The sequence below is a fragment of the Anomaloglossus baeobatrachus genome, unplaced genomic scaffold, assembly GCF_048569485.1.
Source record: "Anomaloglossus baeobatrachus isolate aAnoBae1 unplaced genomic scaffold, aAnoBae1.hap1 Scaffold_535, whole genome shotgun sequence".
NCBI lineage: Eukaryota > Metazoa > Chordata > Amphibia > Anura > Aromobatidae > Anomaloglossus > Anomaloglossus baeobatrachus.
This window is the reverse complement of record NW_027444723.1, coordinates 170,317-187,498: the sequence shown is the minus strand read 5'-3', so window position 1 is coordinate 187,498 and position 17,182 is coordinate 170,317. Positions and strand designations below refer to the sequence as shown.

The window sequence follows — 17,182 nt, the reverse complement described above, 5'->3', positions numbered from 1 at the left end:
ATAATCCCATATTATAAAAATCCTATTTGTTTCAAAATATATAGTTCCCATAAATACAAAAGCAAAAGACCAAACTATGGAGAAAAAAGTAACACATTCAATATAAACTTCAATTTAAGCAAAATCCCTTTCTAGGAATAAAACTGGTAAAATATGTAATAATTGTAAATGTTTCATTAACCAAAAATACTTTCCTTCAGCAATAAAAAGGCCCCAACAGTCACAATTCTGCTCTGCTAGCCAATACACAGTAACTTTTCGTCAGGTTTCATAATGTAGTGGTCATCACGTCTGCTTAACACGCAGAAGGTCCTGGGTTCAATCCCCAGTGAAACCAATCTGTTCTTAGTTTTGAAATAATACGCTATCCAACTACAATATATGAAGTTTTCGGCATTGTTGCCGAATGACGGTATGTTTTGGCTTCCATCACAAACAGAACTACAAATTATTTTTTTTTTTTCCCCTGGCTGTCAAAACTCGTCTCTAAATGTCATTACTTTGAAGGATTTCACAGGTTTCATAGTGGAGTGGTCATGACGTCTACTTCACATGCAGAAGGTTCTGGGTTCAATCCCCAGTAAAAACAAGCCGTTTTCGCTGTTGAAGTAATTTGCTATCAACCTGTAATATATGAACTTCTTGGTTTTGTTGCCAACTGATAATATATTTTGGCTTCCCTCACCAAGAGAGCTACGATTTTGGGTTTCTTTTTTATTGACCATTTTAGCAGAAAACATAATCCCATATTATAAAAATCCTGTTTGTTTCAAAATATATAGTTCCTTTAAATACAAAAGCAAACAACTAAACTATGTGGAAAAAAGTAACACATTCAATGTAAACTTCCTTTTAAGCAAAATCCCTTTGTAGGAATAAAACTGGTAAAATATGTAATAAAAATTGTAAATGTTTCATTAACCAAAAATACTTTCCTTCAGCAATAAAAAGGCCCCGTCAGTCACAATTCTGCTCTGCTAGCCAATACACAGTAACTTTCCCTCAGGTTTCATAGAGTAGTGGTCATCACGTCTGCTTAACACGCAGACGGTCCTGCGTTCAATCCCCAGTAAAACCAATCTGTTCTTGGTGTTGAAATAATACTCAATTAACCTCATAACGACGGCCGTACGACTTAAAGCGGCGGCAAAACAGGGTACTTATTCTGTTCCGCCGCTTTAAAGCGGCGGCCCGAAAAAACCCTGTAGCGCCCCCCAGCCACCGAAAATCTCGGGGGTTTCAGCTACCGGGGGTAGCTGAGACCCCCCATATTATGAATCGGGGTGTTTTTTTTGGACCCCGATCATGTGATCGGCGGTATACACTGTATACCGACGAACACATGAAAAAAAAAAAAATGGCCGGTAAAACTGATTTCTTTTTCATCTGACATGATCAAACATGTCAGATGAGAAAGAAATCTAACCCCTTAGTGCCCCCAAAGCCCCCGGTACCGGAGAGTCCCCCCACCCCCACCCCTACCCCCACCGGACATCCAAAATGGCGCCGAAGCGCACAGAAAACTGCCGCCGGCGCCGGCTCTGCAGTCATTTCCCTCCGATCTGAAATGATCAAACATTTCAGATCGGAGGGAAATGTCCTCCCCCTGACCCCTCCTCCGGTCCACCGGAGCCCTCTGGTCACCGGAGCCCCCTCCGGTTCTCCAGAGCCACCACCCCCCTCCACCCTCCGGAAGATGGCGGCGCACAGCGCGCGGCCGCATTCATTCTGCTCTTTCTGCCGCATGTGACACGTCACATGCGACAGAAAGGTGTCCCCAGGTCCCGCTAGGTCACCCCCCGTCACCTCCCCCCCAAGCCCCCGGTTATACGTTACCTGTCTGCCGCTCCGTCCCGCGATCACGCCGCCTCCTTCTTCTTCAATGCTGGCGGCGCATGCGCAGACAGCGGCTGTCAGCTGGATCCCTGCAAGCAGGGATCCTGCTGACGTCACAACTGCACAGGCTACTCCACTGTGGACCGGGGGAGGGTGAGTGCGGTAATCTGCAGTCACACTCCTCACATGGAGAGACTGCTGTTCCAGAAAATGGGGGGTACGTTCTGTGAGCGTGCCCCTCATATTCTGGAATGAGGTTACTGCAGGTCACTCTGCCCTAGGTTGGACCAGGGCAGTGTGAGTGCAGTATTCTCAGATTACTGCACCCACACTGCTCATGGAGAGCTTGCTCTTCCAGAAAATGGGGGATACGTTCCCTGAACGTGCCCCCCATATTCTAGAAGATCCAGAGTCGGCGTGGGACCTCCTCCAAAATGGATTACAGCGACCGGAATTTCTTTATTTTCAATAAATTGGTAAAAGAGGAATGTTTCGGGGAGTGTTTTTTCAAATAAATTTTTTTTTTGTCTTTTTTTTTTCTATTACTGACTGGGTTAGTGATGTCGGGTATCTGTTCAGATGCCGTGACATCACTAACCCCAGGGCTTGATGCCAGGTGACATTACAGCTGGTATCAACCCCATATATTACCCCGTCTGCCACCGCACCAGGGCGCGGGATGAGCTGGGGCGAAGCGCCAGGATTGGCGCATCTAATGGATGCGCCACTTCTGGGGCGGCTGCGGCCTGCTATTTTTAGGCTGGGAAGAGTCCAATAACCATGGCTCTTCCCACCCTGAGAATACCAGACCCCAGCTGTCCGCTTCACCTTGGCTGGTGATCTAATTTGGGGGGGACCCCACGTTTTTTTTTTTTTTAAAAAAACGCCTGGGGAGCCCTCCAAATTGATCACCAGACAAGGTGAAGCTGTCAGCTGTGGTTTGCAGGCTACAGCTGTCTGCTTTACCCTACCTGGCTATCAAAAATAGGGGGGACCCCACGTCGTTTATTTTAATTATTAATTTTTTGGGGGGCTAAATACAAGGCTAGGCACCCTTTAGTGCCACATGAAAGGCACTAAAGGGCGCCAGCTTAGAATATGCAGGGGGTGGGACGTTATATATGTTTGACATCTATCCATTCATCCATTGTAGCATTTTACGCTGTGTGCCCACAATCAGGGTTTGCAGCGTTTTGGGCGCAGAGTGTTTTCCCTGTGTCCATGACGCTGCGTTGTGCAGTAGAAGCACAGTGGAAGGATTTTTAGAAATCTCATGCCCACTGTGCTTCTTTTCTCCGCAGCATAAACCGACCTGTGGCGCAGCTTCCCGAGCCTCAGCATGTCAATTTATGCTGCGGAGATGAGTGTTCTCTGCAGGTAGCATAGAGCTCCACAGCGGCCTGAACCCAAATCGTGGGCATGGGCAGCTGCGTTCTCCCGTGGACAACACTCACATCTCTGCAGGAGGCTGACACTGTGTACTGGACGCCGTGTCGCTAGATCATGGCCACATAGCCTAAAAGTGAGACATTTGTTGCTACAGCAACATTTTTGTGAAGTACCTGTGGATTCAAAATGCTTACTATACTCCTGAATAAAATCCAGTTTCCAAAATGGGGTTACTTGTGGGGGTTTTCTGACGTATAGGTACCCAAGGGGCCCTGCTAATGTGACATGGTGCGCGCAATTTATTTCAACTTTTCCAGAATTCAAATGGTACTCCTTCCATTCCAAGCCCTCCCATTTATCCAAACAGAGGTTTTTGGCCACATGTGGGGTATCCCTGTGCTCATAAGACATTGGATAACAACCTGTGGGGTCCACGGTTTGTTGTTGTCTCTTGAAAAAGTGAGAAATTTGATGCTAAAGCAACAGTCTTGTGAAAAAAATGAAAATTTTCAATATGGCAACCTAAGCTTATCAAATTCTGTGAAGTACTCGTGGATTCAAACTGCTCACTATACACCTAGATAAAAGCCTGGAGGTGTCTTGTTTCCAGAATGAAGTTACTTGTGGGGGACCGCCACTGTTTAGGCACCTCAGGGGCTCTCCAAATGCAACCTGGCGTCCGCTATTGATTCCAGCCAATTTTGCAGTCAAATGGCACTCCTTCCCTTCCGAGCCCTGCCATGCGCCCAAACAGTTGATTTCCACCACATATATGGTATCGCCAAACTCAGGAGAAATTGCACAATAAATGTTATGCTGAATTTTTTCCTTTTACTCTTGTAAAAAAAAAAGCTACCTGGTTGAAATAACAATTTTGTGGTAAAATTTTATTTATTTTTTTTCATGGCTTAACGTTATAAAATTCTGTGAAGCACCTGAGGGTTCAGGGTACTCACCAAACATCTAGATAAATTCCTTGAGGGGCCTAGTTTCCAAAATGGGGTCACTTGTGCGGGGTTTCTGCTGTTTAGGTACCTTAGGGGACCTCCAAATGCGACATGGTGACCGCAATCTTTTTCAGGCAAATTTCCTTTCTAAAATTCAAATATTGCTCCTTTCGTTCCAAGCCCTCCCATTTGTCCAAACAAAGGTTTCAGACCACATGTGAGGTACCACCGCGCTCATAAAAAAGTGGTTAACAAACCTTGAGGTCAAATTTTTGGAATTACCTCTTGAAAAAGTGAGAAAATTGATGCTAAAGCAACATTTTTGAGAAAATTATTAAAATTTTCAATATGACAACGTAACGTTAACAAAATCTGTGAAGTACCTGTGGATCTAAAATGCTCCCTATACCCCTAGATAGAAGCCTTGAGGGGTCTAGTTTCCAAAATGGTGTCACTTGTGAGGGATTTCTTCTGTTTAGGTACCTTAGCGGACCTGTAAATGCAACATGGTGCCCGCAATCTATTTCAGCCAAATTTGCTTTCCAAAATTCAAATATTGCTCCTTCTGTTCCGAGCCCTCCCATTTGTCCAAACAGAGGTTTCTGACCACATGTGGGGTATCGGCGCGCTCATAAGAAAGTGGGGAACAAGTTTTGGGGTCCATTTTGTTGTGTTATTTCTTCTAAAAGTGAATAAATTTGGGTTAGAGCAACATTTTTAGGTAAAATTTAATTTTTGCTTTTTTTCATTCCACATTGCTTTTGTTCATGTGAAGCACCTGAAGGGTTAATAAACTTCTTGAATGTGGTTTTGAGTACTTTGGGGGGTGCAGTTTTTAGAATGGTGTCACTTTTGGGTATTTTCTGTCAACTAGGCCTATTGAAGTCACTTCAAATGTGATGTGGTCCCTAAAAAACTGGTTTTGTAAATTTTGATGTAAAAATGAGAAATTGCTGATAAACTTTGAACCCCTCTAACTTCCTAACAAAAAAAATTTTGTTTCCAAAATTGTGCTGATGTAAAGTAGACATGTGGGAAATGTTATTTATTAACTATTTTGTGTCACAGAAATCTCTGGTTTAACGGTATAAAAATTCAAAAGTTGAAAATTGCTAAATTTTCAAAATGTTTGCCAATATTCAATTTTTTTCATAAATAAACAAAAAATATTGTCCTAAATTTGGTACTAACATGAAGTCCAATATGTGACGAAAAAACAATCTCAGAATCACCGGGATCCGTTGAAGCGTTCTAGAGTTATAACCTCATGAAATGACAATGGTCAGAATTGCAAAATTTGGTCTGGTCATTAAGGTGAAAATTAGCTCCGTCACTAAAGGGTTAAACTACAATATATGAAGTTCTTGGCTTTGTTGCCGAATGATGGGATGTTTTGGCTTCCATCCCCAACAGAGCTACGAATTTGTTTTTTTTTTCCCTGGCGGTCAAAACTCGTCTCTAATTGCCATTACTTTGCAGGCTTTCAAAGGTTTCATAGTGTAGTGGAAATCACGTCTGCTTTACACGCAGAAGGTCCTGGGTTCAATCCCCAGTGAAACCCATGTGTTCTTGGTGTTGAAATAATCCCCTATCAACCTGCAGTATATAAATTTCTTGGCTTTGTTGCCGAATAACGGGATGTTTTAGCTTCCATCACCAACAGAGCTACGAATTTGTTTTTTTTCCCATGGCGGTCAAAACTCGTCTCTAATTGCCATTACTTTGCAGGATATCAAAGGTTTCATAGTGTAGTGGTCATCACGTCTGCTTCACACGCAGAAGGTCCTGGGTTCAATCCCCAGTGAAACCAATCTGTTCTTGGTGTTGAAATAATATGCTATCCAACTACTATATATGAAGTTCTTGGCTTTGTTGCCGTATGACGGGATGTTTTGGCTTCCATCACAAACAGAACTACAAATTATTATTTTTTTCCCCTGGCGGTCAAAACTCGTCTCTAAATGCCATTACTTTGCAGGATTTCACAGGTTTCATAGTGGAATCGTCATCACGTCTACTTCACACGCAGAAGGTCCTGGGTTCAATCCCCAGTAAAAACAAGCCATTTTCGCTGTTGATGTAATTTGCTATCAACCTGTAACATATGAAATTCTTTGTTTTGTTGCCAACTGATAATATATTTTGGCTTTTATCACCAAGAGAACTACGATTTTGGGTTTCTTTTTTATTGACCATTTTAGCATAAAACATAATCCCATATTATAAAAATCCTGTTTGTTTCAAAATATATAGTTCCTTTAAATACAAAAGCAAACAACTAAACTATGTGGAAAAAGTAACACATTCAATGTAAACTTCCTTTTAAGCAAAATCCCTTTGTAGGAATAAAACTGGTAAAATATGTAATAAAAATTGTAAATGTTTCATTAACAAAAAATACTTTCTTCAGCAATAAAAAGGCAACGTCAGTCACAATTCTGCTCTGCTAGCCAATACACAGTAACTTTCCATCAGGTTTCATAGAGTAGTGGTCAACACGTCTGCTTAACACGCAGAAGGTCCTGCGTTCAATCCCCAGTAAAACCAATCTGTTCTTGGTGTTGAAATAATACTCAATTAAACTACAATATATGTAGTTCTTGGCTTTGTTGCCGAATGATGGGATGTTTTGGCTTCCATCCCGAACAGAGCTACGAATTTGTTTTTTTTTTCCCTGGCGGTCAAAACTCGTCTCTAATTGCCATTACTTTGCAGGCTTTCAAAGGTTTCATAGTGTAGTGGAAATCACGTCTGCTTTACACGCAGAAGGTCCTGGGTTCAATCCCCAGTGAAACCCATGTGTTCTTGGTGTTGAAATAATCCCCTATCAACCTGCAGTATATAAAGTTCTTGGCTTTGTTGCCGAATAACAGGATGTTTTAGCTTCCATCACCAACAGAGCTACGAATTTGTTTTTTTTCCCCTGGCAGTCAAAACTCGTCTCTAATTGCCATTACTTTGCAGAATTTCAAAGGTTTCATAGTGTAGTGGTCATCACGTCTGCTTAACATGCAGAAGGTCCTGGGTTCAATCCCCAGTGAAACCAATCTGTTTTTGGTGTTGAAGTAATTTCCTATCGACTTGTAATATGTGAAATTCTTGGTTTCGTTGCCAAATGACAATACATTTTGGCTTCCATCACAAAGAGAACTACGATTTTGGGTTTCTTTTTTATTGACCATTTTAGCAGAAAACATAATCCCATATTATAAAAATCCTATTTGTTTCAAAATATATAGTTCCCATAAATACAAAAGCAAAAGACCAAACTATGGAGAAAAAAGTAACACATTCAATATAAACTTCAATTTAAGCAAAATCCCTTTGTAGGAATAAAACTGGTAAAATATGTAATAATAATTGTAAATGTTTCATTAACCAAAAATACTTTCCTTCAGCAATAAAAAGGCCCCGTCAGTCAAAATTCTGCTCTGCTAGCCAATACACAGTAACTTTTTGTCAGGTTTCATAGTGTAGTGGTCATCACATCTGCTTAACACGCAGAAGGGCCTGGGTTCAATCCCCAGTGAAACCAATCTGTTCTTAGTGTTGAAATCATAAGCTATCCAACTACAATATATGAAGTTCTCGGCATTGTTGCCAAATGACGGTATGTTTTGGCTTCCATCACAAACAGAACTACAAATAATTTTTTTTTTTTTCCCCTGGCGGTCAAAACTCGTCTCTAAATGATATTACTTTGCAGGATTTCACAGGTTTCATAGTGGAGTGGTCATCACGTCTACTTCACATGCAGAAGGTCCTGGGTTCAATCCCCAGTAAAAACAAGCCGTTTTCGCTGTTGAAGTAATTTGCTATCAACCTGTAATATATGAAATTCTTGGTTTTATTGCCAACTGATAATATATTTTGGCTTCTCTAACCAAGAGAACTACGATTTTGGGTTTATTTTTTATTGACAATTTTAGCAGAAAACATAATCCCATATTATAAAAATCCTGTTTGTTTCAAAATATATAGTTCCTTTAAATACAAAAGCAAACAACTAAACTGTGTGGAAAAAAGTAAAACATTCAATGTAAACTTCCTTTTAAGCAAAATCTCTTTGTAGGAATAAAACTGGTAAAATATGTAATAAAAATTGTAAATGTTTCATTAACCAAAAATACTTTCCTTCAGCAATAAAAAGGCCCCGTCAGTCACAATTCTGCTCTGCTAGCAAATACACAGTAACTTTCCATCAGGTTTCACAGAGTAGTGGTCATCACGTCTGCTTAACACGCAGAAGGTCCTGCGTTCAATCCCCAGTAAAACCAATCTGTTCTTGGTGTAGAAATAATACTCAATTAAACTACAATATATGAAGTTCTTGGCTTTGTTGCCGAAGGATGGAATGTTTTGGCTTCCGTTCCCAACAGAGCTACGAATTTGTGATGGAATTTTGGCTTCCATCACAAAGAGAACTACGATTTTGGGTTTCTTTTTTATTCACCATTTTAGCAGAAAACATAATCCCATATTATATATATAGTTCCTTTAAATACAAAAGCAAACAACTAAACTATGTAGAAAAAAGGAACACATTCAATATAAACTTCCTTTTAAGCAAAATCCCTTTGTAGGAATAAAACTGGTAAAATATGTAATAATAATTGTGTTTCATAATTGTGATTTTGGAGGCTGTTCGAGATCGAACTAGAACTCGAGCTTTTTGCAAAAGCTCGATAGTTCTAGATACGTTAGAGAACGGTTCTAGCAGCAAAAAGCAGGGCTTTTTACAGCTATGGTGTGCAGGAGCCATCGCTGGCAGCCTGCCACAAGCTGGTAACCAAGATAAACATCGGGTATCAAACCAAAGCGCTTTGGTTAGTAACCCGATGTTTATCCTAGTTACGTGCAGGAAGCCCACACTTCCCCGCTCATCTCGCTCCGCCCCCTCCTGCCCGCGGCATGTACACACGTACACACGTATACACACACACACACACACACACACACACGGTCCCGCTCGGCTTACCTGCGGTCGGCCCGGGGGCAGCAGTTCTTGGCACTGGAAACTGTGGCTGCCGGCTCTTTAAGGCCCGCAGACCACAGCGTTCACTGTGTTCTCCTGCATTGAGCATCATCTGTGGGCGGAGCTACCGCCCGGCGTCCTGCTCGGTCACACAGATGAAGGAGTCACAGTGCCAGCCAGCGACCCCCAGCACATTGCTTCCCTCCGGCGCTGTGTGGGCCCCATCTGCACCGTAACCTGATCAGTATGTGGGACATCACTCCCTCCCCGCCCCTCCCTGTCCCCCCGTGCATGTGTGGGCCCCGCAGAGCCTTGTGTGAGGCCCCCGGAGCCGCGTGTGTGGGCCCCGCAGAGCAAGGTGTGTGTTTGTATGTATGCATGCAGCAGAGCAGTATGCGTGTCTATATGCATGTATATATGCAGCAGAGCAGTATGCGTGTCTGTATGTATGTATGTGTATATGCAGCAGAGCAGTATGCGTGTCTGTATGTATGTATATATGCAGCAGAGCAGTATGCGTGTCTGTATGTATGCATGTATATATGCAGCAGAGCAGTATACGTGTCTGTATGTAAGTATATATATATGCAGCAGAGCAGTATACGTGTCTGTATGTATGTATGTATATATGCAGCAGAGCAGTATGCGTGTCTGTATGTATGTATATATGCAGCAGAGCAGTATGCGTGTCTGTATGTATGTATGTATATATGTAGCAGAGTAGTGAGTGTCTGTATGTATGTATATATATATGCAGCAGAGCAATATGCGTGTCTGTCTGTATGTATGCATGTATGTATGTATGCAGCAGAGCAGTATACGTGTCTGTATGTATGTATATATGTAGCAGAGTAGTATGCGTGTCTGTATGTATATATATATGCAGCAGAGCAATATGCGTGTCTGTCTGTATGTATGCATGTATGTATGCGGCAGAGCAGTATGCGTGTCTGTATGTATGTATGTATATATGCAGCAGAGCAGTATGCGTGTCTGTATGTATGTATATATGCAGCAGAGCAGTATGCGTGTCTGTATGTATGTATGTATATATGTAGCAGAGTAGTATGCGTGTCTGTATGTATGTATATATATATATATATACAGCAGAGCAATATGCGTGTCTGTCTGTATGTATGCATGTATGTATGCAGCAGAGCAGTATATGTGTCTGTATGCATGTATATATGTAGCAGAGTAGTATGCGTGTCTGTATGTATATATATATATGCAGCAGAGCAATATGCGTGTCTGTATGTATGTATATATGCAGCAGAGCAGTATGCGTGTCTGTATGTATGTATGTATATATGCAGCAGAGCAGTATGCGTGTCTGTATGTATGTATATATACAGCAGAGCAGTATGCGTGTATGTATGTATATATGCAGCAGAGCAGTATGCGTGTCTGTATGTATGTATGTATGTATGCAGCAGAGCAGTATATGTGTCTGTATGTATGTATGTATGCAGCATAGCAGTATGCGTGTCTGTATGTATGTATATATGCAGCAGAGCAGTATGCGTGTATGTATGTATGTATGTATATATGCAGCAGAGCAGTATGCGTGTATGTATGTATATATGCAGCAGAGCAGTATGCGTGTCTGTATGTATGTATGTATATATGTAGCAGAGTAGTATGCGTGTCTGTCTGTATGTATGCATGTATGTATGCAGCAGAGCAGTATACGTGTCTGTATGTATGTATATGTAGCAGAGCAGTATGCATGTCTGTATGTATGTATATATATATGCAGCAGAGCAATATGCGTGTCTGTCTGTATGTATGCATGTATGTATGCAGCAGAGTAGTATGCGTGTCTGTATGTATGCATGCAGAGCAGTATGCGTGTCTGTCTGTATGTATGTATGTATGTATGCAGAAGAGCAGTATGCGTGTCTGTTTGTATGTATGTATGCATGTATGTATGCAGCAGAGCAGTATGCGTGTCTGTCTGTATGTATGTATGCAGCAGAGCAGTGTGTGTGTGTGTGTCTGTATGTATGTATGCAGCTGAGCAGTATGTGTGTGTCTGTCTATATGTATGTATGTAGCAGAGCAGTGTGTGTGTGTCTGTCTATATGTATGTATGCATGCAGAGCAGTATGTGTGTGTCTGTATGTATGTATGTATGGAGCATAGCAGTGTGTGTCTCTGTATGTATGCATGTATGATGTGTATCTATGTATGTCAGTGTATATGACTGTATAGATTTGTCTGTTTATATGTATTTTTGTGAGTTTGTCTTTAAATATGTATATGTACGTGTATGTATCTGTGTATGTGTGTATGTCTGCGTGTTTATGGGGCCCACTGGGACTCTTCCGCCCGGGGCCCACAAAAACCTGGAGCCGGCCCTGCCTGCGGTGATGAGGTCCCGCCATCCCGACCTCAGCGCTGTCACTGTCCTTCATGGCCGCCGCTTGTCACATCACCTTCTCTCGCTTCCGACCCGAGACTGACTAGCGGTGACGAGACGGGCCTCTCGCGATTCTTGGCTGTGAAGGCGGCGGTCATTGAACTCAGTGACAGGGGCTGTCAGTGTGCTGGAGATCAGCGCAGGTAATGTACCTCGCTGACAGCAGCACTTGTCATCCCCTGCAGTGACCTGGGCTGACCCATTGATGTTAGCTCAGGTCACTGCACTGCTCTCCCAGCCAATGGGGAACATCCTGATCTTCATTGACTGGGACAGTGTGGATCGTCATGGCAACCCCTTGGATTACACCAGACCTGGATTTGTTTTTCATTCTAATAAAATGGTTAAAGAGGGAATGTTTTGGGGAGTGTTTTTTCAAATAAAAATGTGTTTGTCGTCTATTTTTTTTTATTACTGACTGGGTTGGTGATGTCGGGTATCTGATAGACGCCTGACCTCACCAACCCCAGGGCTTAATGCCAGGTGACATTACACATCTGGTATTAACCCCATATATTACCCCGTTTGCCACCGCACCAGGGCGCGGGATGAGCTGGGGCGAAGCACCAGGATTGGCGCATCTAATGGATGCGCCACTTCTGGGGCGGCTGCGGCCTGCTATTTTTAGGCTGGGGAGAGTCCAATAACCATGGACCTCCCTAGTCTGAGAATATCAGGCCTCAGCTGTCTGCTTTACCTTGGCTGGTGATCCAATTTTGGGGGACCCCTACGTGGTTTTTTTTTTAATTATTTATTTAATTTAAAATAACAGCGTGGGGTGCCCTCAGTTTTGGATTACCAGCCAAGGTGAGGTTGCCAGCTGTGGCCTGCAGGCTGCAGCCGTCTGCTTTACCCTAGCTGGCTACAAAACTAGGGGGAACCCTACGTCATTTTGTTTTCATTTTTTTGGCTAAATACAAAGCGAAGCACCCCTTAGTGCCACATGAAAGGCACCAAAGGGTGCTCCACTTTTTCTCCACTTTTTCTCCACTTCTTCTCCACTTCTCCACTTTTTCTCCACTTTTTCTCAACTTTTTATCCTTTTTTTTCTCCACTTTTTCTCCACTTTTTAGCCATTTTTTTCTCCACTTTTTCTCCACTTTTTCTTCACTTGTTATCCATTTTTTCTCCACTTTTTCTCCGTTCTTTTTCTATGGTCGGTCTACCCATTAGCTCTGCCATGCATACTGTAGCTCTACACCTACTGCACATGTTACTTTGTGATTGACATCTTTTTCGTACCAGAGCTGTCTAAGCCTACTCTGACCCCATATTTGTCATTACTATATTGTCCTTGTACTGTATTATGACATTTGTATCATGTGTTTCATTTCTTGCTGTGTTGCAATTTTTTTGCTGCATCCCAATTGTACCTCTACATTGTTCGAGTTTATGTTATTGTTCTCTCACTCTTATGTGATACTGATTATTGTCATTTTTCATGATTACATGCAGATAAGTCCAATCTGACGAAGGCTCAGGCCGAAACGTCATTTGTAACTTGTTTTGGACAAAAACATATATGCTTATGAAAAATTTTTTTTTCTTAATACGGACCAATAAAGAGTGATTTTGCATTACTATCCATTGTGACTTACTGACTTAGTCTGGGAGATTTAGAGTGCCGAGGTTACTCACTAATTTTATCTATTATTACCTCTGAGCACCTATATACCAGTGAGCAGAGCTTCCTCTACAGTAGTTCTCCTGATTAGGCATGCCCTTACCTCATGAGCAGGGCTTTGCAGCTTTGGTAGCAACCATTACGACATGGACTCTGCTGCTGTGGACCGGGGAGAGTGAGTGCAGATTAATTGCACCCACACTCCTCACATGAAGGGTCCGCACTCCTAGAAAATGGGGGATACGTTCCCTGAGTGTCTCCCCCCCATATTCTAGACGGTCCAGAGTCGTCGTGGGAGCCCTTTATTTTTTTTCTTTCAATAAATTGGTGAAAGAGGAAATGTTTTGGGGACTGTTTTTTCAAATAAATTTCTTTTGTCAATTTTTTTTTTTTTGTTAGTACTGACAGTTTATGATGTTGGGTATCTAATAGACGCCATAACATCACAAACTGCTGGGCTTGATCTCAGGTGACTTTACAGCTAGTATCAACCCGATTTATTGCCCCGTTTGCCACTGCACCAGGGCACGGGATGAGCTGGGGTGAAGCGCCAGGATTGGCGCATCTAGTGGATGCGCCACGTCTGGGGTGCCTGCGGCCTGCTATTTTTAGGCTGTGAAGGCCCAATAACTATGTACATTCCCACCCTGAGAATACCAGACCACAGCTGTCCGCTTTACCTTGGCTGGTGATCCAATTTGGGGGGGACCCTACTTTTATTGTGTAATTATTAATATTTATGAAATAATTATAAAAAAGAGCCTGAGGGGACCTCCACATTGGATCCCCAACCACGGTAAAGCTGCCAGCTGTGGTTTTCAGGCTACAGCCGTCTGCTTTACCTTAGCTGGCTATCAAAAATGGGGGGACCCAACGTCATTTTTTTTTTAACTATTTTTTAAATAGAAAAAATTAATGGGCTTCCCTGTATTTTGATTGCCAACCAAGGTAACGGCAGGCAGACTGGGGTGGCAACCCATAGCTGTCTGCTTTATCTGCGCTGAGAATCAAAAATACCGCGGAGCGCTACGTCATTTTTTTAAAGATTTATTTTTACAGCACTGTGATGTCCAGCAATCAAAATACAGGGAAGCCCATTTTGTTTTTAGTTATTTAAATAAATAATTAAAAAAAAATATATATGGGCTCCCGCTGCATTTTTTGTATTGCTAGGTAAGGGTAATCCAAGCAGCTACTGGCTGCTAACCCCCACTGCTTGGTGTTACCTTCACTGGCAATGGAAAATCCAGGGAAGCATTTTTTATTTTTTTTGCCAAAAAACTACAAAAAAAGGACGTGAGCTTCGCCATATTTTTGTATGCTAGCCAGATATAGCAGGCAAGTGCTGGAAGAGTTGGATACAGCGCCAGAAGATGGCGCTTCTATGAAAATGCCATTTTCTGAGGCGGCTGCAGACTGCAATTCGCAGCAGTGGGGCCCAGAAAGCTCAGGCCAACCTGTGCTGCGGATTCCAATCCCCAGCTGCCTAGTTGTACCTGGCTGGACACAAAAATGGGGCGAAGCCTACGTCATTTGTTTTCTAATAATTTAATGAAATTCATAAAATAATAAAAAAAGGGCTTCCCTTTATTTTTGGTTCCCAGCCGGGTACAAATAGGCAACTGGGGGTTGGGGGCAGCCGTACCTCCCTGCTGTACCTGGCTAGCATACAAAAATATGGCGAAGCCCACATAATTTTATCAGGGGGCAAAAAACTTCTGCATACAGTCCTGGATGGAGTATGCTGAGCCTTGTAGTTCTGCAGCTGCTGTGTGTCTGTATGGAGAAGAGCAGACAGCAGCTGCAGAACTACAAGGCTCAGCATACTCCATCCAGGACTGTATGCAGAATTTTTTTGCCCACTATAAAAATGACGTGGGCTTCGCCATATTTTTGTATGCTAGCCAGGTACAGCAGGCAGCCACGGGCTGCCTCCAACCCCCAGTTGCCTATTTGTACCCGGCTGGGAACCAAAAATATAGGGAAGCCCGTTTTTTTTAATTATTTCACTTATTTCATGAAATAATTAAAAAACAAATGACGTGGGCTTCGCCCCATTTTTTGTGTCCAGCCGGGTACAACTAGGCAGCTGGGGATTGGAATCCGCAGCACAGGTTAGCCCGAGGTTTCTGGGCGCCTCTGCTGCGAATTTCAGTCCGCAGCTGTCCCAGAAAATGGCGCTCTCATAGAAGCGCCATCATCTGGCGCTGTATCCAACTCTTCCAACAGCCCTGAAGCCGGGTGGCTTGTTGGGTAATCATGAAGTAATGCTGGCTTTGTTTTACTAGCCAGTATTAAGCCAGAGATTCTTAATGTCAGGCACATTTGACCCGGCCATTAAGAATCTCCAATAAAGGGTTAAAAAAAAACACCACACAGAGAAAAAAATACTTTAATAGAAATAAATACACAGACACATTAGAGACTCCATCTTTATTACCCCCTGTCAGCCCTCCACGATCCTGCTCTTCTGTCTTCTTTCTTTCTAGTGTAGTAGTAGTGACGATTGTAGTGAGGATGAGGTTCACCAGCTCATCATAGGGGCTGAGGAACCTCATCCTCACTACAATCCTCACTAGTGTAGTAGTAGTGATGATTGTAGTGAGGATGAGTTTACCCAGCTCATCACTTGGGGCTGAGGAACCTCATCCTCACTACAATCCTCACTAGTGTAGTAGTAGTGACGATTGTAGTGAGGATGAGTTTACCCAGCTCATCACTTGGGGCTGAGGAACCTCATCCTCACTACCATCATCACTAGTGTAGTAGTAGTGACGATTGTAGTGAGGATGAGTTTACCCAGCTCATCACTTGGGGCTGAGGAACCTCATCCTCACTACAATCATCACTAGTGTAGTAGTAGTGACGATTGTAGTGAGGATGAGTTTACCCAGCTCATCACTTGGGGCTGAGGAACCTCATCCTCACTACAATCATCACTAGTGTAGTAGTAGTGATGATTGTAGTGAGGATGAGTTTACCCAGCTCATCACTTGGGGCTGAGGAACCTCATCCTCACTACAATCCTCACTAGTGTAGTAGTAGTGACGATTGTAGTGAGGATGAGTTTACCCAGCTCATCACTTGGGGCTGAGGAACCTCATCCTCACTACAATCCTCACTACAATCGGGAAGCAGCGTGCAGCCTTCACTCCGTGAGTGATCACTGCTGGCTGTCAGCGGTAACAGCGGTAACGCTGACAGATGCGTTACCATAGCAACGGTGCTCTCGGAGCCGCGGTTAGCGGTGACATCACCGCTAACTGCGTTGCTATGGCAACGGTGATCTCCGTTAATGACCGGCTGTCTCAGCCGGTCCCTAACGGAATGGGTAGTCGACCGTGTGCTAGAGCATGTCGCCGGTACACGGCGATACACATATGTGCACCGTGTACCGGAGAGATGCACTCGCAGGTCCTACATGACGCGTCATAGTCGTGTGACCAGTCTGTAGCCAATGAGATTATAGCCACGTGACTGGTCACATGGCTATTTTGACGTCATGATAGGTCCTGCATCTCAGCTGGCAGTGCTGGTCACGGGGAGGATTCAGCGATCATCGGATGGAATAGCGGCAGGAGACAGAGTACAGGAGGGATCGCGGGGACCGGTAAGTGTTATGGCAATGTTTATTAACTGTTTGTGTACATTTATAATGCATTTTTATGTGTTTGTGATTGCCTCCCATTATAGCCTATTGGTTCGAGTTCGGTTCGTCGAACGTTCGACGAACCGAACTCGAACAGGACCCCCGTTCGGCGAACCGACTCGAACCGAACCGCGATCGGTTCACTCATCTCTAGTCCTGGGTTCAATCCCCAGTGAAACCAATCTGTTCTTAGTGTTGAAATAATACGCTATCCAACTCCAATATATGAAGTTCTCGGCTTTGTTGCCGAATGACGGGATGTTTTGGCTTCCATCACAAACAGAACTACAAATTATTTTTTTTTTTCCCCTGGCGGTCAAAACTCGTCTCTAAATGCCAT

General features: G+C 43.1%; 5 non-coding genes across 5 annotated transcripts; all 5 read left to right on the top strand.

Moving 5' to 3' along the window:
* The first annotated feature begins 5,660 nt into the window (after positions 1-5,660).
* Positions 5,661-5,733, top strand: TRNAV-UAC (transfer RNA valine (anticodon UAC)). The gene has a single exon. It is a non-coding gene; the product is annotated as a tRNA-Val (tRNA).
* Positions 5,734-5,909: 176 nt separating this feature from the next.
* On the top strand, positions 5,910-5,982 carry TRNAV-CAC (transfer RNA valine (anticodon CAC)). The gene has a single exon. It is a non-coding gene; the product is annotated as a tRNA-Val (tRNA).
* Positions 5,983-6,896: 914 nt separating this feature from the next.
* TRNAV-UAC (transfer RNA valine (anticodon UAC)) lies at positions 6,897-6,969 on the top strand. Its single transcript has one exon. It is a non-coding gene; the product is annotated as a tRNA-Val (tRNA).
* Positions 6,970-7,145: 176 nt separating this feature from the next.
* Positions 7,146-7,218, top strand: TRNAV-AAC (transfer RNA valine (anticodon AAC)). The gene has a single exon. It is a non-coding gene; the product is annotated as a tRNA-Val (tRNA).
* Positions 7,219-7,634: 416 nt separating this feature from the next.
* On the top strand, positions 7,635-7,707 carry TRNAV-AAC (transfer RNA valine (anticodon AAC)). Its single transcript has one exon. It is a non-coding gene; the product is annotated as a tRNA-Val (tRNA).
* Positions 7,708-17,182: the final 9,475 nt, after the last annotated feature.